The sequence below is a fragment of the Phyllobates terribilis genome, unplaced genomic scaffold (assembly GCF_046119375.1).
Source record: "Phyllobates terribilis strain yellow unplaced genomic scaffold, ASM4611937v1 Scaffold_2__4_contigs__length_985480577, whole genome shotgun sequence".
NCBI lineage: Eukaryota > Metazoa > Chordata > Amphibia > Anura > Dendrobatidae > Phyllobates > Phyllobates terribilis.
In genome coordinates this window covers 131,850,187-131,875,562 of record NW_027362762.1, presented here as the reverse complement: position 1 = coordinate 131,875,562, position 25,376 = coordinate 131,850,187, and the positions used below count along the sequence as shown (strand labels likewise).

The window sequence follows — 25,376 nt, the reverse complement described above, 5'->3', positions numbered from 1 at the left end:
CATCGTCCACCTCTTGTAACACTTTCCCACCATCGCCTTCGTGTGATCGTGGCTGCTCAAATATTTGGGCATCACTATATGCAATCTCCTCTTGCCCCCGCTTCAAGTGGACCGGGTGAGAGGCCCGAATCTATAAATGGAAAAGTGAACAGCTCTTCGGAGTGTCCAAGTGTGGGATCAGTTGTCTCCGGGCACTCTGCATGGTGGAAGGAGGATCAGTGTGAGAAATATGCGGTTCAGACTCACGGCTACTGAGACTTGACCGTGTGGAAGACAGGGTGGTGGTGGTGGCTAAGTTACAGGAAGCATTATCTGCTATCCAAACAACCTTTTCACACTGCTGTGTTCAATAGTGGTGTTCTGCGGTTCCCTATTAATTGGGACAGGAAGGTCGAGCGAGAAGATGTGGGCGTTTGTTGTGGCACAATTTCAGCTTGTCCACGGCCTTGGTGTCTACATGCACCATCACGTCCAGTTCCCCGTCCCTTGCCACGTGCCTTGCCCATTTTAAATGGAGGACAATATCTTCCACACACTACAAATGGCTGAATTTGGAGCAAACTTATGTGATCCGTGTGACGGGCAAACCAGTTTTAAATACCTGGCCTCTAGGTAACTATTTTAAACAGTAAACTGCTGTCAATAGGTTCACTGACACAGAAACAAAATTTCAATGGAGGCCAGAAACTGTAATATTTTCAGCGCAATTATGTGATCTGTGTGACGGAGAAAACAGTTTTTTAAATAGCTGGATTTCTTGCGCTGTAATATGGAAACGACCTGGCTGTATTCTGCAGTGCCAACAAGCAAATGGCGCAGAAAAACCGTGTTCTCTGGATTGCTTTTTAAGCAAATAATGAGGATTAAGATCCAAAAAAAAAAAAAAAAAATTATTCCTGAGACCTGGGCCTTTGTATAGAAAGAAATATCTAACAGCAGCAGAAGGCAGAACTGGAATGAAGCCTCTTGTGCTATATGCACTGCAGTCTGCTATATACACTGTGTTCCAAATTATTATGCAAATAATATTTTCTCAGATTTTCCAAAATTACCTATATGAATTGCAGTCACTTTATTCTAGGTGATGTTACATTTGCACATAGGACCCCTTGTTCGAAAGGAGCTTCTGAACTCTCTCGTCCATTGAATTTGTCAGGTTTTGGATGGTTTCTGCTTCAATTGTTTTGCATGAGGACAGAATACCCTCCCAGAGCTGTTGCTTAGATGTGAACTGCCTCCCGCCATCATAGACACTCCTTTTGATGATGCTCCAGAGGTTCTCAATGGGGTTGAGGTCAGGGGAGCATGGGTGCCACACCATAAGTTTGTCCCCTTTTATGCCCACAGCAGCCAGAGATGCAGATGTGTTATGTGCAACATGAGACGGGGCATTATCATGCTTGAAAATGATCTTGCTCCTATGTGCAAATGTAACATCACCTAGAATAAAGTTTTGAGTTGAAAACTGTTTGATTTCAGTTTGTAATAACCTGTTAATGCTTATAATTTCAAAAATGACCATTTTTTTGTTCTTTATTCAAATGAAAAGGTTGAAAACTCTGCTGTGCATAATAATTTGGAACATGCAGTTTGAGTTTTTTATTTTTTAAAAAATATCCTGTTATCATAGGCAGTTTGTACAAAAACCTTTCAATTGTACTCTAATAGTTATTTGACTGGAAAATTACAATGACTGCAATTCATATAGGTAATTTGGGAAAATCTGAGAAAATATTATTTGCATAATAATTTAGAACACTGTGTACACTGCTTGTCTGATATCTTTGCAGATGGATTAGTCCTCAGAAGGACTGTTTGTTGAGATGGATATGTGTCATGTACGTGTTTTCTCCCTACACTACTTAATACACAAGGAAATCTCTCCCTAGCTCAGCAGCACTACTCCCTACAATGTCTGATTCCAGAGCGACTGTGACGAGCATGGCGGTGCCAGGTCTGATTGGCTGGCCGCACAGCGTCATCATGTCTCACTTTAATGCCTCAATCAACATGGCTGCGGCATTACAGTGAGTGGCAGGCAATCCCTGCATGTTCATTGACTCCGTAAAGAGCGCCAAACATGCAGGGAGGGGACCCGAGCTCCCGCAGAGCAACCCCGGAAATACTCAGCGAGCGCCGAGCATCTCGAGCAGTGAGATGCTCGGGTGAGCACAGAGCAGTAGCGAGCACGCTCACTCATCACTACTAACCACACAAACATACTTTTCTTGCTTGCTTCTTGTGCATTCAGTAGGTGAGCATTAGTAAGACGTAGAATTTTTTTTTTTTTTTTTTTCTACTATAGTCAGATCCTGCAGTCATAGGCCCCGATTCCAAGAAATTTCATCAGAATTTTGGCTTTAATTACTTTGAAAATTCACAAATTTTGATGCAAAAGACGCAATATATTGGAATAAGATTTCTGGTGGGGAGCACACCACTCAACAGATGGTCTGGATTCATGAAGAGGCATGCACTTATTAAAGACTCAGGAGGGTCTGAGTTCACCATATCCAGTCATCAAGACCAGCATAAAAATCACCGCTCTTGAGGAATCTGGATATTACTCTGAGGCCACGGCCCCACTATCAGCATTTGGTCAGTATTCGGTCAGTATTTTTTCTCAGGAGTAGGAGCCAAAACCAGGAGTGGGTGATAAATGCAGATACGACATTCAAAAAAACGATCGGAGCATGCTGCAATTGCACCTGTGAATCCGATCGCACGCACCCATATAAGTCTATGGGTGCGTGTGAAACACTGCACTGCACACGAGTGCAGCGCGATTCCCGCAGATGCCAGCAATGGAGGAGACTGAGAAATTACTTTCTCAGTCTCCTCCGCAGCTGTGCTGCGATTCTCTCATGTGAGAAGATCGGCGCACAGAGAACTGACACTTGGCTCCCGCTAGCAGAAGAGCTGGAGCCGAGGGTCATTAGCATCTCATATCTAATGCTCTCGCAACAGATGTGATACGCTGGTGGGACCCAATTTCTTTTTGAATTTTTTTTGCAGCATTTTTTCACCTATTTAAATAAAAGCAAATAAATGCGTATTACAGTGCAGAAAAATCTTCAAATACTCAGTGTGCCCATACCCTTAGGCTACTTTTCTACAATGAGTATTTATTGTATTGTTTGTTGCAGATTTTTGGCTGCATTTTTGCATCTATTGGTCAAATTCTCATTTACTTTGTTGGAACAGTAAAATGCTGCATTTTTTTTACTCCGTGTCAAAAAACCACCAAATACTCATAATGAGAGCTTAGCCTAAAGATTTTCAGACTTTTTTTTTTTTTTTGAGAATCACCCATCAAACTACAGGTGCATCTCACTAAATTAGATCATCAAAAAGTTAATTTATTTCAGTTCTTCAATACAAAAAGTGAAACTCATATTATATAGTCATTGCAAACAGAGTGATCTATTTCCAGTGTTTATTTCTGTTAATGTTGATGATTATGGCTTACCGCCAATAAAAACCCAAGTCATTATCTCAGTAAATTAGAATAATTTAAAAAAACACCTGCAAAGGCTTTCTACACGTTAAAAAAGGTCCCTTAGTCTTTCAGTAGGCTCCACAATCGTGGGGGTGTCAATGAATGTCTTCTGGACATCTGTCAAGTCAGCAGTCTTCCCCATAAGGTCCCAGAGTTCCAATTTTCATTTGGAAATCAAGGTCACAGAGTCTGGAGGAAGAGTGAAGAGGCCACAATCCAAGCTGCTTGAGGTCTAGTGTGAAGCTTCCACAATCCGTGATCGTTTGGGGAGCCATGTCATCTGCTGGTGCAGGTCCACTGTGTTTTATCAAGACCAAAGTCAGCGCATTCGTCTACCAGGAAATTTTAGAGCACTTCATGCTTCCCTCTGCCGACAAACTTTTTGGAGATGGAAATTTCATTCTCCAGCAGGACTTGGCCCCTGTCCACACTGCCAAAAGTACCAATACCTGGTTTACAAACAGCAGAATCCCTGTGCTTGATTGGCCAGCAAACTCGCCTGACCTTAATCCCATAGAGAATCTACGGGGTATTGTTAAGAGGAAGAGGAGAGACACCAGACCCAACAATGCAGACGAGCTGAAGGCTGCTATCAAAGCAACCTGGGCTTCCATAACACCTCAGCAGTGCCACAGGCTGATCACCTCCATGCCACGTCACATTTATGCAGTAATTGATGCAAACAGAGCCCCGACCAAGTATTGAGGGCATTTACTGAACATACATTTCAGGAGGCCAACATTTCGGATTTTAACCCCTTTACCCCCTAAGGTGGTTTTGTACATTAATGACCAGGCCAATTTTTACAATTCTGTAATAACTCTGGAACGTTTCAACGGATCCCACTGATTCTGAGAAACTTTTTTCGTGACATATTGTACTTCATTATAGTGGTAAAATTTATTCGATATCACTTGCGTTTATTTGTGGAAAAAAAAAACGGAAATTTGGTGAAAATTTTGCAATTTTCAAACTTTGAATTTTCAGGCCCTTAAATCGGGGAGATATGTCACACAAAATATTTAATAAATAACATTTCCCACATGTCTACTTTACATCAGCACAATTTTGTAACCAATTTTTTTTTTTGTTAGGGAGCTATAAGGTTTAAAAGTTGACCAGCGATTTCTCATTTTTACAACAAAATTTACAAAAGCATTTTTTTAGGGCGCACATCACATTTGAAGTGACTTTGGGGTATTTTCTGTCATAAAGGCCCCTCAAAGTGACACCATTCGAAAAACTGCACCCCTCATGGTGCTCAAAACCACAACCTATTAACACTTCAGGTGCTTCACAGGAATTTTTGGAATGTGGAAGAAAAAAATGAACATTTTAACTTTTTTTCACAAAAAAGTTAATTTAGACCCCATTTTTTTTATTTTTGCTAAGGTATCATAAAAAATGGACCCCAAAATTTGTTGTGCAATTCTTCCTGAGCACGCTGATACCCCATATGTGGGGGGAAACCACTGTTTGGGCGTGCAGCAGGGTTCGGAAGGGAAGGAGCGCCATTTGACTTTTTGAATGTAAAATTTGCTTGAATAATTAGCGGACTCCATGTTGCTTTTGGAGAGCCCCTGATGTGTCTAAACAGTGGAAACCCCCCAAAAGTGACTCCATTTTGGAAATTAGACCCCTCAAGGATTTTATCAAGGGGTATAGTGAACATTTTGAACTCAGAGGTACGACACAGAATTTGATAACATTAGGTCATCATATTGAATAAGTTGTCATTAATCTTGAGCGCAAGTGCTCGCTACTTGAGTTTGCATCGGGTACTTGGGTATGCACCATGTATCGCGAGTGATCGAGTGACATGCTCGAGTCCCCACCTCGCATGTTTCACGGTTATTAGACACCCAAAAAAAATGCGGGGATCGCTCGTGCATGGCAGGCAATCGCCGCAAAGTTTTTTTTGGCTATATAACAGCTGCAAAACATATGGGGCGGAGCACCCGATGCAAACTCAAGTAGCGAGCACTTTCGCTCAACACTATTCGCCATATTGTCTTTTTTTTTTTCTTTACTTTTGTAACAATCCCAACCCCAAAACTACCCTATCCCTAGAGTTGTTTATTTACGCCGTTCCTCGTGCTGCGTAAGTGATTAGATGACTTTATTCTTTGGGTCGGAGCGATTAGTGATACCAGTTGCTGATCGTTTTTTTATGATTGACAGCTGTCACACACTAAAAGACACTTTTTTTGTGAAGACTAGCTTTTGCATCACCATATTTTGAGAGCTATAATTTTTCCATATTTCGGCCGACAGTCATGTGACTGCTTGATTTTCACGGGACAAGTTGACTTTTTTATTGGTACCTTTTTCGGCCATGTGTCATTTTTTGATCGCCTTCAATTCTGATTTTTGGGAGGCAGAATAAACAAAAACCAACAATTTCTGAATTGTGTTTTTTTTTATGCTGTTCCGCATGTAGTAAAATTGATAAAGCAGCTTTAATTCTTACAGTCAATATGTTTACAGCGGTACCACATTTATAGGTTCTTAAGTTTGGCGCTTTTACACACACAAAAAAATTATTTTTTTCTATAAAAGTTTTTATTATCACCTTACACTAATATATATATATATATATATATATATATATATATATATATATATATATATATAATATTATACTGTATGACTGCTTGTTTATTGTGGGACAGGATGACTTTGTTTTTTGCTTCGTTTTTTTTTTTTTTTACAGTGTTCAGTAAAGTGGTTAACTAGTGGGACAGTTTTATAGGTCAGGTCGTTCCGGGCGTGGCGATACCAAATGTGTACTTTATTATGAAAAAATATATATATTTATATATTATTAGTACATTATGTTAGGGGATTTTTTTTTTCGCTCATGTGCGACTTGACCACTGATCCATTCATTCCCTCAGTGGCTGTTCTTGTTTTTTTTTTTTCTGGAAGCCCCAAAGAATGAATGGAGCTGCGGTCAGACGTCCCACCTGCTTCTGTATTTTAAAATGGGGATAAGTGTCCTGTTAGGGATAAGGCTGCGTGCCCACGTTGCGTATTACAAGCGTATATGCTGTGGAATTTCCGCAGCGTAAACGCTTGTAAAACGCATGTATATCCGCACACCATGGTCCCCAATGGCATTCCGCAATGTCAATGCCCATGCTGCGGATTTTTCCGCAGCGTATATGCTGCGGTCAAAAAACGGCAGCATGTTCATTAATTTTGCGTTTCCGCATGCGGATGGTACCCAAGTCTGGAGGAGAGGAGACTCTCCTCCAGACCTGGGTACCAAAGAACCTGTAAAAAAAAAGAATAAAATAAAGTTTATACTTATCTTCTGATGTCTTCCCGGTGATTTCCCTCCGTCGCGAGGTGTGTGAAGGACCTGCCACGTCATTGAGTCATGTGACCCATCACATGACTCAATGACGTCACCGAAGGTCCTGCACACAACAGCGTGAGCCGCTCAAGACTCCGGACGGGGCACAGAATGCATCAGAAGGTGAGTATAAACTTTATTTTTTTACCATTCTGATTCTTTTTTTTTAACTATTACTTGGTCACACTATATAAATCCATGCCGGTTGCATGGATTTATATAGTGTGAACAAGTTGTCAAGCACTTTTCCAAGTGATGCTTAAATCACTTGGAGAAGTGCTTGATAACCCGCATGCGGAAATGCATGCAAAGACGCCTCACATACGCTTCTACCTGGCGGGAAAACCGCATGTAAAATCCGCATGCGATTTTCCCGCCAGGGAGAAGCGTAAAAAATATGCTTCATTTCCGCAACGTGGGCACATAGCCTAAAACTTCCCCATTCTTCCAAACAGCACACTTATCCCCATTTTAAAATACAGAAGCAGGTGGGACGTCTGACCGCAGCTCCATTCATTCTTTGGGGCTTCCAGAAAAAAAAAAGAACAGCCACTGAGGGAATGAATGGATCAGTGGTCAAGTCGCACATGAGCTCCAGTCTAATGGGATAAAACTTCCCCATTCTTCCAATCAGTGCATTTTGCAATGGTCGGACCCAAACTATCAATTAACACCTATCCTGTGTAGCCCATTGATCGGTGATAACTTGTTTTAACCACAGAACCCCTTTAATGCAAACTGCTGTAATTGTACATCCCAATTATAGCATGTGCACAGTAGATGTCCAGGAGCCGCCTGTGATTTACAGTCGATGCTCCACTATAACAGGTATTTGCATATAACTGTAGGGTGGACCCCCGAGGATCAATTCCTCCTGTGGGCTCCAGACACCCCAGTCCGATACTGCATACATTCTAGAATTTTATGAACTCCCAGCAAAGCATCTTGGTACATAATTATTTTTTAAGATGTTTCACTTCAGATATACTGGAACAAAAGTAGTAAATTTTATTTTGTTACTGCAGCTCTTATGAAAACCCATGTGTTTCCTTGGTCACAGATTACAAACCCTGTGTAGTCAGATCTGACTGCCTTTTTGATCTATTTGTTCACTGCTTCTCAAACCCATTCAGTTACTAGGAGGGCGAGAAGTAATAGGGGAATGTAGGATTTGAGAAATAATGCCTAATAGAGGTTGTCCAGGGCCAGAAAAGATGGTCTGGTTTTTGTTTTCCCAAAAACCTGCACCACTTGTCCATGGGCTTTGTCTCAGGTGTACATGGCAGACGTTCATCCTGTACAGCTGCACATCGGCCGAGCAGGAGGCTAACTAGGCTAATGGCTCAGTATTACTGGTGGGATTGTTGGTGACTACAGTGGGTCCTCTGCTCATCATAGAGTAACTCCAAAATGTCCGTCTGCCCTTCTGATTTCTTGTACTTCAGCCGAACCTGATTACAATGAATGGGAATAAGCTGCTATTTTACCACAACCTATGGAGAAGTGTTTTGTCGCCCCACCCCACCCCAGAAATGGCACCAAATTTGTAATGGTCATTGACCTCCTCACTTATATATCTACTATCTATATAATGTATCTATACAGTCACAAAAAGGTTACTTTTTAGACCATTTAATTAGGCGAAATGGTCATTTTTTTCTTTCACATGTATTGATCTCACTACTTTCAGACCAATGTCAATCTCTATATTGGAAACTGATTGGAAACTGTAAATGGCCAGTTGATCAAACTTCAGTCTGATCCGACGTCTGTAAAAAAAAAAAAAAATATTTAAAAAGATTGCAGTGTAATCAACATCTGAAAGAGGACTCCATAACTGTGAATATGGCCACGTTCTGTATTTATAAGCCAAAACCAGGAGTGGGAGATAAACTTGTCACCACTTCTGTATCTATTAGGCTGTGTGCCCACGATGCGTTTTTTAAGCATTTCTGCAGCGGCAGAAACGCTTAAACGCAATGATAATCCGCATGTGCTGTGCACATGCTGCGGAAATTTCCGCTGCGGATTATCATTGCGGAAAAATCCGCAGCACTACCAATTATTTTGCGGAAGTGCTGCGTTTTCGCCGCCATTGACTGGCATTGGAACGCATGTATTCTGCTTCACTAGATAAGCACATGCGGAATCCATGCGTTCAGTGTGCGGATGGTACCCAGGTGTGGAGGACAGGAGACTCTCCTCCGGATGCGGGTACCATAGAAACTGTAAAAAAAATAAAAATAAATATATTTACCTTCTGACGGGCCCCCGCTGCGCTCGTCCTCCCTTGTCGGCAGATCGCAATGGACTGGAGGACCTGCGCTGACGTCATAGTCATGTGACGGGTCACGCGATGCTGACGTCGGCAGGTCCTTCAGTGTACCGCGATCTGCCGGCAGCCAGGACGGAGCGAAGCAAGACTGCGGGGGCCATCTGAAGGTAAGTATATATTTTTTACCATTCTTTAAGGTCACACTATATAAATCCGCAGCATGTTCATTAATTTTGCGGAAGCGCAGCGGAATCAATGTGCGGATGGTACCCAAGTCTGGATGAGAGGAGACTCTCATCCAGACCTGGGTACCAAAGAACCTGTAAAAAAAAAGAATAAAATAAAGTTTATACTTATCTTCTGATGTTTTCCCTCCGTCGCGCTGTTGTCTGAAGGACCTGCCACGTCATTGAGTCATGTGACCCACCACATGACTCAATGACGTCACCGCAGTTCCTGCACACAACAGCGTGAGCCGCTCAAGCCTCCGGACGGGGCAGAGAATGCATCAGAAGGTGAGTATAAACTTTATTTTTTTATTTTTTACCATTCTGAACAAGTTGTCAAGCACTTTTCCAAGTGATGCTTGGAGAAGTGCTTGATAACCCGCATGCGGAAATGCATGCAAAGACGCCTCACAAACGCTTCTACCTGGCGGGAAAACCGCATGTAATATCCGCATGCGATTTTCCCGCCAGGGAGAAGCGTAAAAAATATGCTTCAGGTCCGCAACATTTCATCCATTCTTCCTTGGAAAATTCTTAGTTCTGTGAGATTCCTGGATCGTCTTGCATGCTCTGCTATTTTGACATCTAGTCACAGATTATCCATGATGTTCAGATCAGGGGACTGTGAGGGCCATTGTAAAACCTTTTAGCTTGCGCCTTTTGATGTAGTCCATTGTAGATTTTGACGTGCATTTAGCATCATTACCCATTTGTATAAACCATCCTCTTTTTACAACATAGTAACGTAGGTTGAATAAAGACCTAGGTCCATCAAGTTCAACCTTCCTCCCCAAACTTCAGACTTTTTACAGATGGTGTTATGTTTGCATCAAGAATTTAAAATTTTATTGAATCCATTCTTCCCTCTACCTGTGAAATGTTCCCCGTGCCATTAGCTGCAACACAACCCCAAAGCATGATTGATCCACCCCCATGCTTAATGGTTGGTTGAGATGTTCTTTTCCTGAAATTCTGTGCCCTTTTTCTCCACACATCTTTTGATTTATTGTGGCTAAAGAGTTCTATTTTAACCTCATCGGTCCACCGGACTTGTTTCAATGTTCTTTTTCACACTGAATTTTATGGTGAGGACGCAGGAGAAGTTATCTTTTGAGGACTCTTCCATGAAGGCCATATTTGTGCAGGTGTCTATGAACAGTAGAACAACGTACCACAACTCCAGAGTCTGCCAAATCTTTCTGAAGGTCTGTTGTAGTTGACCCGCCCACTAGGCCGTGGGGTATTCGGTGCCAGACTGGTCGTTGCTAGGGGAGATGTCACAGTGGCGGTGACCCAGGGCGGTCAATAAAAGGGGTTATCTACAGGGGATTTATAGTTTTTATATACAGTTCGTGACGCCACCTGTGGTATGCGGCTAAAGGGAGCCGCCGCTGCGGAGCAGATCCTCTGGAGCTGTTAATGCAGCAGAGTTGGTTTAGCTCTCCACAGGCAGAGCTTAGCTCCAGGGCAGTAAATGGTGATGTTATAGATGTTGCTGTGCAGGGGATGATGGCGCAGTAATAATTCACAGAGGCAGTGGGGTGCAGTCTTCTGGATTTACTCACAGTTCTTACTTTTCTCCTGGTTACAACTGCAGATCATAACTTCCCACATCGTGTTGCGTTCACTGGGCAGGGGCTCAGCCAACCCTCAGGTACCTCCGGAGTACATAACGGGACCCCTTTCTGTGTGTTCCTTCTGCCCGTCTCCCTGCACCTCACACCTAGTGTCCCAATCCAGTGACCGTGGACCTTGCCGGGCGACGTCTTCTCTGTCCCCTGGGTCCTCTATGGCCACCTTCTCGGTGAGATAGATGTGGATAGTGGCTGCAGCACCTGAAATGCTGCAGCATCCGGTTACCTAGTTGAATATTGCAATTCTCACTAGTTAGGGGCCTGTCCCCTGTACGACCTGATCCCTGCACCGCCTGGTAGATTCGGGCGTACGGGTGGCCTCCAGCACTGCCTGTACCCCTGGGATCCTTTCTTCACTCCTGGAGCCTTCTCTCTGCTCCTGTTCTTTCCTCCTCTCCTTCTCCTGGGCCTCCTCACTCAGGCCCGTGCTTCCCTGAGCAGAGCTCCTGCTCCCACCTCTTCCTCTGACTGTAACTGAACTCTTTCTAGATGTTGCAATCCCTTTTTATATCACTTCTTACAGAGCTCCCCTGCACGTCTTCCTCCACCCACACCCACTACATGGTTCCCCCCACTCCAGCCAGGGCTCAGCAGGAGAGTGACGCACCTTGCCCCTCCTGCTGGTCTGGAGTAGTGTAGTGTTGGATGCAGGTGTTTGGGTCCCTGGAAGTACTCCTTCCTTACCTGAGAGTGAGATACCACACCTCTGGATGAGATGCACTACCTCTGTGGCGACTGAACCTGCAGGGGCGCCACACAGTCAAGCGAGGGTTCTGCTTTGCATCTCTAGCAATCCTACCAGCAGCTCTCCCTGAAATTTTGCTTGGTCTTAGAGGCCTTATCTTGACCTCCACTGCTCCTGTTAACTGCCATTTCTTAATTACATTTCGAACTGATGAAAGGGCAACTTGTAAACTCTTTGCTATCTTCTTATGGCCTTCTCTTGCTTGTGGTCTCCACCATTTCAGAGTGCCAGGCCTCTGCTTAGAAGAACCCATAGCTGCTGGGTTTGGCACCAGGTTAGTGGAGGCTGCTTTTTTTTTGTTATAAAGCTGTGATCTTGTGTAATTTTTTTTTTATAGTAATTTACCAATTCCCATCCCTCCTTGTTCACTTCTGTTCCTCTCACTTGCCCCATCACGGCTGCATGTGCTGAGACAGTCTGTAAGGCAAAAAGAGGCAACATCTCTAATAAAACCCAATTGTAAAACTTCCATTTGGAACTAAATCCTTGCACTGAGCCCAGTGTGGATGGCGGTGCTCGGGTGCCCCTGTAATTCTGGCTGTGTCCGCGCCTCCTGACCAGCTGGCCGTGTGCAGGGCCCCACAGCCCGGAGCTCCGCGCCCTCCGTCCTCGCACATGACGGACACTTGTCTGTGCCGGCGCTCCGGACTGTGATGGGCGTGTCCGTGCGGATGGGCGTGTCCGTGCGGATGGGCGTGTCTCTGCTGACAGCCGGCGCACTTCCCGGCATGCCCCGGGGCTGGCGGGGCTGGAACTAACGAATTTGAATGAGAAGCTCTGCGCTTTCGGCGCCATTTTCGAGTCCAGACTGGACCGGAGCTGTCCGGGGGGATGGCTGCCTGGCAGGACGGGACATGTAGTGCGCTGCGGAGTGCTGTGTCAGCCGGAGCTCGGGACGTCAGTGACGGGAGGCCGGTGTGAGGACGGCGCTGCCCCGGGTGCCCGGCGCTGTCAGTGTGAGGGAGGTAAGGGAGGACGCGGCAGCGGAGACGCACGGATAAGACGTGTCAGGACCGGGGCGCTCACACGGAGCCCGGCCCCCTTCTCCCCGGTGTGCGGTGACAGCTCCGGGGGCTGCGCGCACTTCTCCGCCTCTTGTAATAACACCTGTCAGGACGGCCGGAAAAATCTGCAAAAAATCCTAAAAATCCCCCGAAGCCAGTGCGGGGTCCGCGGGCGGAGAGCGGCTCCGGGGGGCTCGTGGGGAACGCGTTCAGTTTGAGCGGGACTGAGAGGGGGGTGGGCGGGGGCATCTGTCACTACAGGAGGGGGAGGCAGCGGCGCTGTCATCTGTGCAGCCCGTACCTGCAACTGACACCACCCCCGCCCGGGCAGTGGTGCGCCCCGGCATACACAGAGGGGGCCGGGGGCGCGGATGGTAGCGCCCTGCTAGGGGGGGGACGAGACGGAGAAGAACTCGGACCCCAATAGTGAAGGCGTAAAAGTGAGTATATGTGGGGTGACAGGTCTGTACAGGTGCGTGTACAGGTAATACGGAGCTCTGAACACGGAGCGGTGCGTGTGACACCTGTCCGTATAACGTCCATATGGAGCGGGGAATACACGGATCGGGTCACTGTCTACCCCGCTACATGTGTATGGAGGAGCAGCCACCGGCGGTGGTCGTGTACACACCTCTGTATGCGGCGACACGTGGGACCCCCGGTGCGGCATGTGATCGTACATGGCACAGGACGAGCGATAACCGCACACTGTGAATGGGGGTGTGTGTGTCACCGATGTGAGGGCAGGGGGTGGTCGCAGTCTGACAGCAGGTATAAGCACTGCGGGGGTCCCTGCCGTACATGCGGGAGAAGAGCTGCTCAGCCCGGGGGTCGCACTGCCGTCCGCATATACCGCACAGTGTGTAATGTGTGCAGCATCTGGATGAGTCCCGATACTTCATATCTACGTCCCGTGCCGTGTGTACAGCTACTGTATACTGTGTAGATAATGGTACACATGACTGGCACCGCTGTACTCTGCTGCTTGTTCAACCCCTCACACTACTTTTTTTAGTTGTTCTTTTGTAACTTAAAGTATTAATGCTTTCTTTTTTGTCATTGTATGTTATGTAAATGGAAATCCTTTTGACATAAGTTTGTGCACAGATCTGTCTTCATCCATGTGTTGTGTGTACGTGTATATATAAATATAATTTATTATAAATAATATGCAAAAAGTCATCCTTGAGAAAAATGGATCTGCTTCTTGAAACATTGCAGTCTGGAAGACTCATGCAGACATGGTTTTTTTTTTGTTTTTTGTTTTTTTTTTCTTCATAAAACGAGTCCCATGATCTGACTCTTCTGTTTTATTCGTTAAATCTGTTATTTTTAATGTTGAAAACAAGGACATACTTGCTTTTGAAATTCATGTGTCGTGATCCGTTTTGCATCTTTTAGTTCACTATATAAATAAAAATGTGGCATGTGACAGGCCTCACTATACTGATAATGAGCTCACTATATACATCATGTATTAGGTGCCACAAAGATCTATTTACTACCAGCCAATAAATACATGTACCTGTTGTACACCAGTAGTTGATGAGCGTTATATAATGTATACACATATTCAGGTGGTCAGTGCGTGCTGTCATACAGTGTGTGGTTAGTGTTTTTCTATGTCTGTGTCTCAGTCCCTGCATTGTGTAGTGATGTGTTACACCTGGCTACTTATATGTGGGGCTGTACACTGTATACGTGTGTGAATATAGGATAAGCCCAGCAATGCGACAGTAACTAGTGGAGGAGCCTCGCCACACTACAAGCACCAGCAAGCCCACACCTGGTCATAAAGTGGCAGGCCTCATTACCTGGCAGCAGGTGCTCTGCTCTCATCTCTTATCATTCTGGGATGTTGACTTACAGAAGCCGCTTCTGTATAGTTATCCTGGGTGTGGTCCCCATAGTGCGATGTGCGAGCTGCATACAGCCGCAGACCCAGCAAGGAAAGGTTCCTCCTGCTTTGTGGGACGTTGCACTTTCTGCACAATTGTTTTTCTGTACAGATCGGAGGGGGCTTCATCACATATCGGTCTCACAGTGAGGTGCAAAGGCCTGTTAAAGAAAGTGTATGTACATGTGGTGTTTGTAAATAGTTTGGTTTTTTTTTTTTTTTTTTTAAATTAAATCCTTTTTTAAATTTAACAATTGTCACGCAGTTTGTACATGTGTAACAAAATGTTAGTGCTTTATTGTAAAAATAATCGAGGTTTTAGAAAGTTTGTGTGAATTCCTTGTTTTTAAATTATGCAGCAGTGTTCTGGTCTCAGATATAAAAGCAAGATTCTGTTTTTATTTTCTATAAAGGTCCGGTTAAAAAGACCTGTGCATGTGTGAGTGTATGAAAAATAAATGTGTGTGTGTATATTATATTTTATTTTTTTCCATTCGAACAGGTGAATTTGCTGGTAAGAATAGTGTACACTGCAATTAGCCTTTTTAAAATTAATAATTTTTTTATTTCTATAGTGCCAACATATTCCGCATCGCTTTACAATTCAGACAATTTACAGACATTTTTTCCATAAAACACACAAAATACACACCATAATCTGTGATCCATCTGAATGTTTGAAAATGGATTTTACACCACTGACTATCGAGGAAACTAAAATAAAAATGATTATCTGTATTTTGGAGCAGTATGAGTGAAACTGACTTTCTCATGCACCAAAAGGGTTAATATTTGCTGGAAAGTCAAATGTTTCGGGCGAGTTCTCCACCGTGACCTTGTAAAAAGCTGAAGTGCAGTGTAGATTTGGGCCTATCCAGCACAGGATATACCGGTATTTGCAGCTAAGTTTGTGATATTTTACATACATTTTGTACAGTATACCAGAGATCAGCTTAGTTCAGTTTTTGCCAGTGAAATTAAATTTGTGCGTGTCTTATATTTTTCCACTTTACTACCCCCCATATCAACCTATTAATTTACAATTGTCATAATTTAAAAAAAAATACCAAACATCGATATAAACTTATTTTTTTTTATTATTTATTAACATACGATAGTACTAGAATCTAATTGTGTAATGCAGTTGTTTTTTGCCCTGCAAAATGAACAGTTATCCGTAAATTCCACAATCCACAGCTGCTGTTTTTGTTGAACAAAAGAGGAAAACACTCCAAAAAAAATGTGATTTTAATGTCAAGTGTTCACATATAACCTCAGGTCACTGTGTTGGAGGATCGCTAATGAATCCTTGAATCCTGGGCTCTGAAATCTGTTGAGTGTCATCTTGCTATGTTACATGGCGTTTTCATTGCAGGTTTTGACCTTTCAATATTTAAAATGTGGAGGTGTTACTGCTGTGGGGTATGTGCAATAGTCAAGATTATAACCAGTAAAAAGATTTTTGGACTCTACCTATCCACACTATGCAGTTTTTGCATTTTTGCATGCATGTTATATTTTTAATTTAAAAAGTGAAAAGAAAAAAAAAAAAAAATATATATATATATATTCCACAGCATTTTACAATTCAGAGGGGGGACTTGTACAAACAATATCAGACATTACAAAGTTAAAAGCATAGCAAGAGGAGTGAGGGCCCTGCTCGCAAGCTTACGATTTAATATGGAGTACAATTTATATTTAATTATTATTTTTTTTTTTTAATTATTCCTCTAGATGCCCAAATGTAGAAAAAAAGAAGCTTTTCCTATTCCTGATTGAAGTAGTGCAGGTGAAATTGACCACTTCAGGTAAGGTATTGAATCTTTCTACAAAGGGCTGATTGATTTTGTATTGTCTCGACTATTGTGTTTTTTTAGCTGCAGAGAGAAATCAGACGATATTACACGTTACAGCATTCATCTCAAAACTACGAGCCTTTCACTTTCCACCAATACTGCCCAGTAATCTGATGTGGGCAATAGTAAATGAGTCATTTCATCCTACCATGGGCTTGGATGTGTCGGCGTTTGTTTTGTGTATTTTACATGTAAGGTGTCATGTAGTGCTGAGTGTGGGAGAGAAGCTGGTGGAGATGTATGTAGGCAGCTCTGCTGCTTGTGTTACTGTGCTGCCTTATTCCTACACTACAAAAATCCTTCCTCCTCTGCGCTCGGAGATGAGCTTGTATTATCCCACTGTTGGTTTGTTTTGGGTGAAAACGCAATTGAATTTAACTACTTCAGTGCAGAGGCAAGTCGGAGTATCCTTTAAGTTTTCAAAAAGAAACCTTGGAAAATAGTCTTTAGGCTAGATTCACATTTGCAGGTCTGCAGCTATGATGTATACGTCAAAAACTTATGCAGGAGTGTACCATATGTCGACCTATGTATGTCTGAATCTTCACATGTGGTAAATCTGAGATTTTTTTTGTGTACAATTTTTATTTATTTTATTTTTTTTTTAAATTAAGCAAGATTTTACTAGTACAGAGAAAAAAAAATACTTGGTGTGATTTACTCCCCTGGATTTTGAGGAGGAATGCATGTAAAAGGGGAAAATACATCTCCCATCAAGAATAACGGAGAAAAAAGTTACATGCTGGTCAATTATGGTTTTTATGTGTTTTTTTTTTTGTTTTTGTTTTTTTTAAATCTAAAAAATGCGATACAACGTGATAAACATTTGACTACATGTTGCCCATTTTAGTTTGTGGCTATTCTGCCATACAGGTCCGAGTTCAGTTGTTTGGGGCATGCACTGTGACTGGGAATCTATTCTATTCTGCAAGCATCTCAAGTATATGCATCAATAGGCAGAATACAGATCCTGTGATATCCATTTGTCATTAGTATTGACTCATTAGCAATATGGTTCATCTTCTAGGGAGGAACAGTAGGCAAATAACAAAGCAACATTGAAGTATGGGTTGCGCACTGAGGACTTTTGCATGCATATGCTTTGAAAGATATTCTCAGGTTTTAAAGGGTTGTCCATTTTAACTTTTATAGTCCATACACTAGCCTTGTTAAAAAAATTAAAAAAAAGCAACAATAAAGAATAACAATTGGGATTACTCACTGATCGCCACTGCATTGCTGCCCCTGCTCTTTGACTTGGCTGCAGCAGTGACGTCATGTGCCGTAGACATCTACCTCAGCATCACTACTGAGCCTTTTAATAGGCTGCTGCAGTGTCAGGACACAAGGGGTTAACAACCCAGCTATGCCATGCACACAAAGCTATAATACCTTGCAATGCAGGAGTATCACAGGGTCACATCCCTTGTTCTAATAATATTCAGTATGTGATAACCCATATATACATTTTAAAAAAACTATAAAAAATGTTTAAAAAATTCATATATATGTAAATCTATATTTGCATATATAAAAACCATATATGTAAATGATTTTCGTGTGTATTTTTTTTTTTTCATTTTTGCCTAATCTGCAAAACAAGCTTAATTCTAAATTAACAAAACTATTGAGTAACGTTAACAGCACATCAGTTCTTGCCTTTATGATTGAATTAAAATGTTTACCTTGCATAGTGACCTGCGTAAAACTAAAATGTGCCTAAACGGCAGTTTTTCCGCTTTCCAAATTTGAAGCCGAGTGATTAAAGTTATCTAACTCCAAACTGAGATAAAAAGGAACTATTTGCCTCACACAAACAAGCTTTGCATACTGAAAAATTAAAATGTTTTGTTTTGAATGACTAGAGGCAAATTATTTAGTAACAATTTAAAAAATAGGCAAAATTACATCCCCCACCCTCCAATTAAAAAAATCAAAAAACAAAAATCAAATGTACTGCTAAAATGAAATGCTCTCTCTTAAAGGGGTTGTCCACTACTTGGACAACACCTTCTTGAGCTAAATGATTGGGCCCCAATAAAATAAAAAAAAAAGCCTGTACTCTCCTCCTGTGCTTGCACCGTTCCAGCAATGTCTGGGCTCTTGTGCGGTTGTTGTGACCCGTGGTGGTCCCGGCGCTCAATCAGCGCTGGAGTCACGGTCTCCGCCTTTGGACAAATCAAACATGAAGAGGAAGTCCGGGCTGCAGCTGATCTGCTTTCCGCTTCATGTTCAATTCGACAGGCGGGGACAGTGACGCCAGCGCTGATTGGGGGTCACGTGTCGCAACAGGAGCCCCGGGCAGAGCGAGTGCTGACACCGCGGGAACGGTGCCTGCACGGGAGAGGAGTAAAAAAAAAAAAAAAGTTTAATCTGGGCCAAGCGTGGAGTGAGAAGTTGTTGTCCAAGTCGTGGACAACTTCTTTAAAACCCCATTTGTTATGGGGGTGAGCGGGGGAAGTCTTACATTCAAAATAATTTCTATAGCGCCACCATATTTCACAGAACTTTCCAAATCAGAGGGGACTTGTACCGACAATATGACATTGCCCAGCAATACATTATTAAATAATTCAAGCAGGAGGTGTGCGGACCCAGCTCACAAGGTTATAAGCGAAGATGCGGATATGCAGAAAATGCTGCTGCTTAATTTTATGATAACTTTCATTTAAGTATCTGTTTTAAATAAGGTTTTATTGCAAAATCACATTCTATATTAAAAAAAAAAAAAATATGGAAATCTTGCAATTTTCGCACTGGTCACTTGTGTTTTTTTTTTTTCTTTTTTCTCTTCAATCTTACGGTTTCAGGAAACTGAGTACATTAGTCACAATGAACACACACTGCACATGCTCAGAAATAAGGTCAAAGTTCATTGTAAAGCGAGGACAAGCAGGATCAGCTGTGATATCACCTATTGAGAGGTGGATCCTTTGTTACCAGCTGTTTAGAGGTGTTGCCTGTCCTTTTAATCCTGCCTCTGATAATAAAGAGCCTGCTGAAAACTTCTGAAAGGACATGAGGCTAAAAAAGCTTCAGTGGCCTCTGCTGGAACTCTAAGCCACTGGGGTTTTTTTGTTTGTTTCTCATGCAATTTTTGCAAAGTGTGTATATGGGATTTATAGAAATCTGATGGCTTTTTTTTTTTCTTTTATATATACGCTGCGGAAACTGACCTGCAGAGAGATTTTGATATCTGTAACGTGTATGTATACCGCCAAGAATTTGTTTTATTTTCAGACTTTCACCTTTAGATTTAAAGGGTTATTTCCATCTCCAAGATGCTATCCCAAAATGTAGTAGGTGTAGTAATATTAGCAAATACCTCCAATTAGAAATCTAGTATAGTTCTTCTGATTCTCTATAATCGTTTACCCCATGTGTTGGGTATATGCAGTAGTGTAGGTATCCATGGTTATGACCACTTGTATAGTGACATCTAGTTGCTAGTGGTCGTAACCGTAGATACCTAAGCTGCTGCATATGCTCTACACATGGGCTAAGTGATTATAGTGAATCAGAAGAACTATACTATATTTCTAATTGGAGGCATTTGCTAATATTACACTTACTACATATTGGGATAGGATCTTGGAGATGGGAATACCCCTTTTAAAGGAGATGTGTAAAATATGCAAATTTATTTCCACAGTGGAAACGTTTAAAACCGCTTGTAATCGGCACATGACTATTAATAAAGTTATAGCAAAGATAAGGAACAATTTCCAAAACCAAAGAGTCGTGTTTAACCACTTCACACTCCACAATATACTATTATGTCATGAAGTTTGTCAGGGACTCTAGGGTGGGCTCAGAAGCAGAGCCAGCTCTACAGAGGGAACATTCTGGATATTATTATATATAATCTCTAATTTATTACAGATGCATCTCACTAAATTAGAATTTCATCAAAAAGTTAATTTATTTCAGTTCTTCAATACAAAAAGTGAAACTCGTATATAGTCATTACAAACAGTGATCTATTTCAAGTGTTTATTTCTGTTAAAGGGGTATTCCCATCTCCAAGATCCTATCCCAATATGTAGTAGGTGTAATAATAATATTAGCAAATGCCTCCAATTAGAAATTAGTGTAGTATTTTTGATTCGCTATGTCTTTCCTCATGTGCTGGCATCGCAGGACCTTAGGTATCCATGGTTACGTCCACTGATAAAGTGAGTTAGTTAGCTGCTAGTGGTCGTAACCATGGATACCTAAGGTCCTGCAATGCCTGTACATGAGGTAAGTGGCATAGCGAATCAAAAATACTATACTACATTTCTAATTGGAGGTATTTGCTAATATTATTATTACACCTACTACATATTGGGATAGGATCTTGGAGATGGGAATACCCCTTTAATGTAGATGATTATAGCTTACAGCCAATGAAAACACAAAAGTCATTATCTCAGTAAATTAGAATACTTTATAACAGCTTGAAAAATTATTTGAAAAATCTGAAATGTTGGCCTCCTGAAATGTATGTTCAGTAAATGCACTCAGTACTTGGTCGGGGCTCCTTTTGCATCAATTACTGCACCAATGCGGCATTGTGGCATGGAGGCGATCAGCCTGTGGCACTGCTGAGGTGTTATGGAAGCCCAGGTTGCTTTGATAGCAGCCTTCAGCTCATCTGCATTGTTGGGTCTGGTGTCTCTCATCTTCCTCTTGACAATACCCTATAGATTCTCTATGGGGTTAAGGTCAGGCGAGTTTGCTGGCCAATCAGGCACAGTGATACTGTTGTTTTTAAACCAGGTATTGGTACTTTTGGCAGTGTGGACAGGTGCCAAGTCCTGCTGGAGAATGAAATTTCCATCTCCAAAAAGCTTGTGGGCAGAGGGAAGCATGAAGTGCTCTAAAATTTCCTGGTAGACGGCTGCTCTGACTTTGGTCTTGATGAAACACAGTGGACCTACACCAGAAGATGACATGGCTCCTCAAACCATCACTGATTGTGGAAACTTCACACTAGACCTCAAGCAGCTTGGATTGTGGCCTCTTCACTCTTCCTCCAGACTCTGGGAGCTTGATTTCCAAATGAAATGCAAAATTTACTTTGCATTACTTAGTTTGTCACTGACTGCCTTCTGGACATCTGTCAAGTCAGCAGTCTTCCCCATGATTGTGGAGCCTACTGAAACAGACTAAGGGACCCGTTTAAATGCTTAGGAAGCCTTTGCAGGTGTTTTTTGTTAATTATTCTAATTAACTGAGATAATGACTTTTGTGTTTTCATAATAGATCACGGTTTGTAATGACTCTATATAATGAGTTTCACTTTTTGTATTGAAGAACTGAAATTAACTTTTTTTGATGTTCATCTCACTAAATTAGAAGATCGTGTGTGTGTGTAAATAGATGGGTGGGTGTGTGTGTGTGTGTATATACTTGCTATATAGAGTAATATTATGGCTATGTATATAGTGGAAACTATCAAATGATTGCAAGTGCTAGTCCCCCTAGGGGACCAACAAATTAAGTAAAAGGTTAAATTAAAAAATAAAAATCTAATTTTGAATCCCTCTTCTCCCTCAATAATAAATATAAGAAGCTTACATATTTGATACTGCTTTGTCCAGAAAAATCAGATATCAATATATACAGCATTTACCATAAGAGTTAATTTTAAGGAGGAAAAAAGTGAGGGAATTGTTATTCGGTCACCATCCATCCCCCGCCCTGCAAAAAGAAAAAATTGCATTACAAATTGTATGTACCTCAACTGGGTATGAATAAAAGGTCTCACCCCAAAAAAAGAACAAAGCCCTCGCATAGCTCAATTGGTAAAAAAAAAAAAAAATGGCCACACAGGAAAAAAACAACTTGTGATACAAACTTTTTTGATTTTTTTTTTTTTTTTTTTTTCTACACAAATTGAACTTAAAAAACATTTACTTAAGTTTTATATTGCTGTAATCATACTGACCTGAAGAATCATGTTGCCAGGTAATTTTTCTTATACAATGAATACAATATGAACAATCTAAAAAGCAGATTTTTTTTTTATTTTATTTATTTTTTTTGTCATCTTCCTGGTTTTCAGTAAATTGCTGTGAGGGCTTGGATTTTGTGGGATGAGTTATAGTTCTGAATGACACCATCTATTTTACCAGACAATGTCGATAGAAAAAAACAGTTCTGGCTCTTGAAAGAAAGGGATGGAAAAATAAAAAATTGTCTACAGATTCAATTGGTTAAGTGCAACTGCAATACTGACTCGCTGCATTTTTATGACCTATATTTTGGAAGGGATTTTGCTGGGAATTTTTTTTTGGAGGGGGGGCGGGGGGGGGTCAAAGACAATAAAAAGTTGTGGATTTTGTGCCCACCCCTCCCTTTCACTGACTTTCACAGACAGTGAAAAAAATCACAGCATGTACTAGTTTCTTCAATCTTAACGGATGCGGAGCCACAGTATAATATCATCTTTACAGATATATTGCAATTCTGTAACACTGGAAATTATTAGCTGTTGCTATTAAAAAAAAAAAAATAAAAAATTCATACAGAAGACAAATGAGAAACTCGTCCCACGTTTCAGGGTGAAGCTCTGGACGACTCTTTATATGCTCTTGTGAACCTAATATATTAGTGAGTGGAGATTGATAATTATAGGACAATGTATTTGTTTTTTTTAAATAATGGTAAAATTTAACAGACTTGATTTAGGCTCTGAGACTAGTTTTCTCTTCAGCTCAAATTACCTGCCAGAGATTGGATTTTTTTTTTTTTTTATTAAAAAAAAAGTGAAAAACGCATAAACAAAGCCTTTAGTCATTCCTTGGGAATAAGAAGAAAGCTGTATAACATTTTCTATATGTCTGTTTAGTGTTCTGCTTTGTGTATGCAGTTTTGCTTTAGTTAATGGTTTATAATTTAGCAGTAATTGTGTAGTAGCCCTCGCCTCCCCACTGTAGGTGGATATTACAAGACGGGGCATAATGGGACATTCCTTTCAGGTTTACAATGTCAAAAAACCCGAAGTAGTTCTGTATACTGGTCTGTTTTTGCACCATTACCACATTGTTGGGGATTTACCTAAGCCAGTATACGACTTTTCGGTCAAGCGTGATGCAGCATTTAAAAGGACTCAAACATTGCTGCCATAACTCCAGAGCCTGACGCAATGACAGTGATTTTTTTTTTTTTGTGATGGAGAATGAATAAATCATATTTATATTAAATTGTAATTTTTTTTACATCCTCCAACCAGGGCTGTGGAGTTTGATAAGCCAATCCACCGACATCAATTTTCCTGACTCCACAGCGCTGCCTCACTACTGAGCGTGTACATAAAGTGTAGCACTGATTCATCTCAACTAAAAGCCAAGATCCTTAAATCAGGAATAGGACAGACATTTATAGGACATTTCATAACTTTCCCAAAATCTTATGAAAACATTTACAGCACATCCTGCACTGTACTACTGCACCAAGTATATATTTTAGGAGTTGGTCTATTTTACTCCGACTCCACAGCCCTGTCCTCCATCCCATATGGTGAACACCCCCACCCAAAAAAAAAAAGTTATAGCTTGAGGGATCTATGCCTTTCTCCATTAGTTACAGATTATCTATCTCTAGATTGTCTTTTAATCCATATTGCCATTTTGTTGTGAGAAGGGCATCCAGGCCTTTTTTTTTTTTTTTTTTTTTTTTTGTACTTATCTAGTATCTGCCATTACTACCTCCTGTGGTCGGGCATTCCACAGTCTGACTGCTCTAACTGTAAAGAACCCTTTCCTATTTAGCTGCTGGAATTGCCTTTCATCTACACGTAATGAGTGCGCCCTGGTCCTTTGTTCAATCTTTGAAAGGAATTAGCCATGTACTGGTTCTTTGTATTGACCACACTTGTATTAATACATGTAAATGAGATCTCCTGAGATGTTGGGGTTTTTTTTGTTTTTTTTTCTAATCTAAACAAGCCCAACTTTTCTAATTCCTCACTGTAGGCGAAGCCTTTCATTCAAAGTAATCTAGCTGACCGCCTTTGCTCAAAGCGTTGTACCCTATGTGTCAATTAAAACGTCAACTTGGCTCGCAAGAAACAACTCTCATACAGTTCTGTTGGAAAAATGAAGATACCGGTCTAAAAGGGAATCTGTCAGGAGGATTTTGCTACCTCATCTGAGAGCAGCCTGATGTAGGTAAAGAGAAGCTGAATCCAATGATGTGTCATTAGCGCTGCACCTATTAATCTAAGTGATACATCATTGGATTCAATCAGCTTTTATATTTAGAATGAAGTAGAGCTGAGAAAGCTAACCCCTCCCACACCAGGCTCTCCATGTAAAAAGTCCATAGACAGTGAGCTGCTTAGTTGCCGGCTAGGCCAGCAATGTTAATCTTAGTGATAAGTTAGTAAATGGCAGCACTTTGACAAGTGACACATCCCTGAATTCAGTGTTTTAACCCCTACCTCTTTCTTTCTTCAGATTACATAGCAAACATCTGCTGACAGATTCCCTTTAGCAAATGGCAACAAAAACATACATTTATTTTTTTTTCCTTTTACAAAGTTTTACATAAATACAATATTTTTTTGTAAAAGCACTAAGATCATCACTTGTGATACTCTATGCTGACAGTCCCTTTAAAAACAAGTGATTAACAGTTCACACCAAGTACAGGCACTATGTGCATCAGGGTGCGGCCAAACATTTCAATACACCTTCCCACCTGCTCGTTTTCTGTCTCCACCATCCTCTAGCTCTAAAAAGCCAGAACTGTCAACCAAAGAGGCGGAGGGTGGAGCTGGTGGGAAGGTGTATTTAAATGATTGTTCAAGCCAAGTACAGACGCTCGGTGCACCCTGACATGTCTAATATTTCTGTGCTGACAGTCCCTTTAAGTTAGTGGTGGATCATGG

The 25,376-nt window shown here is 41.5% G+C and overlaps 1 protein-coding gene across 10 annotated transcripts in view; it reads left to right on the top strand.

Moving 5' to 3' along the window:
• Positions 1–25,376, top strand: part of TRIM13 (tripartite motif containing 13) — a 237,204-nt gene that overhangs the window by 119,691 nt on the left and 92,137 nt on the right. For 7 of the 10 annotated variants that reach the window (XR_012269633.1, XR_012269627.1, XR_012269639.1 and 4 more), the window contains one exon: positions 16,377–16,450. The gene's annotated coding sequence lies outside the window, so the exon portion shown is untranslated. Of the gene's footprint in view, positions 1–12,459; positions 12,704–13,027; positions 13,183–16,376; positions 16,451–25,376 lie in introns of those variants that run through there. The other 3 variants (XR_012269645.1, XM_073662682.1, XM_073662685.1) reach the window with 2 other exon arrangements.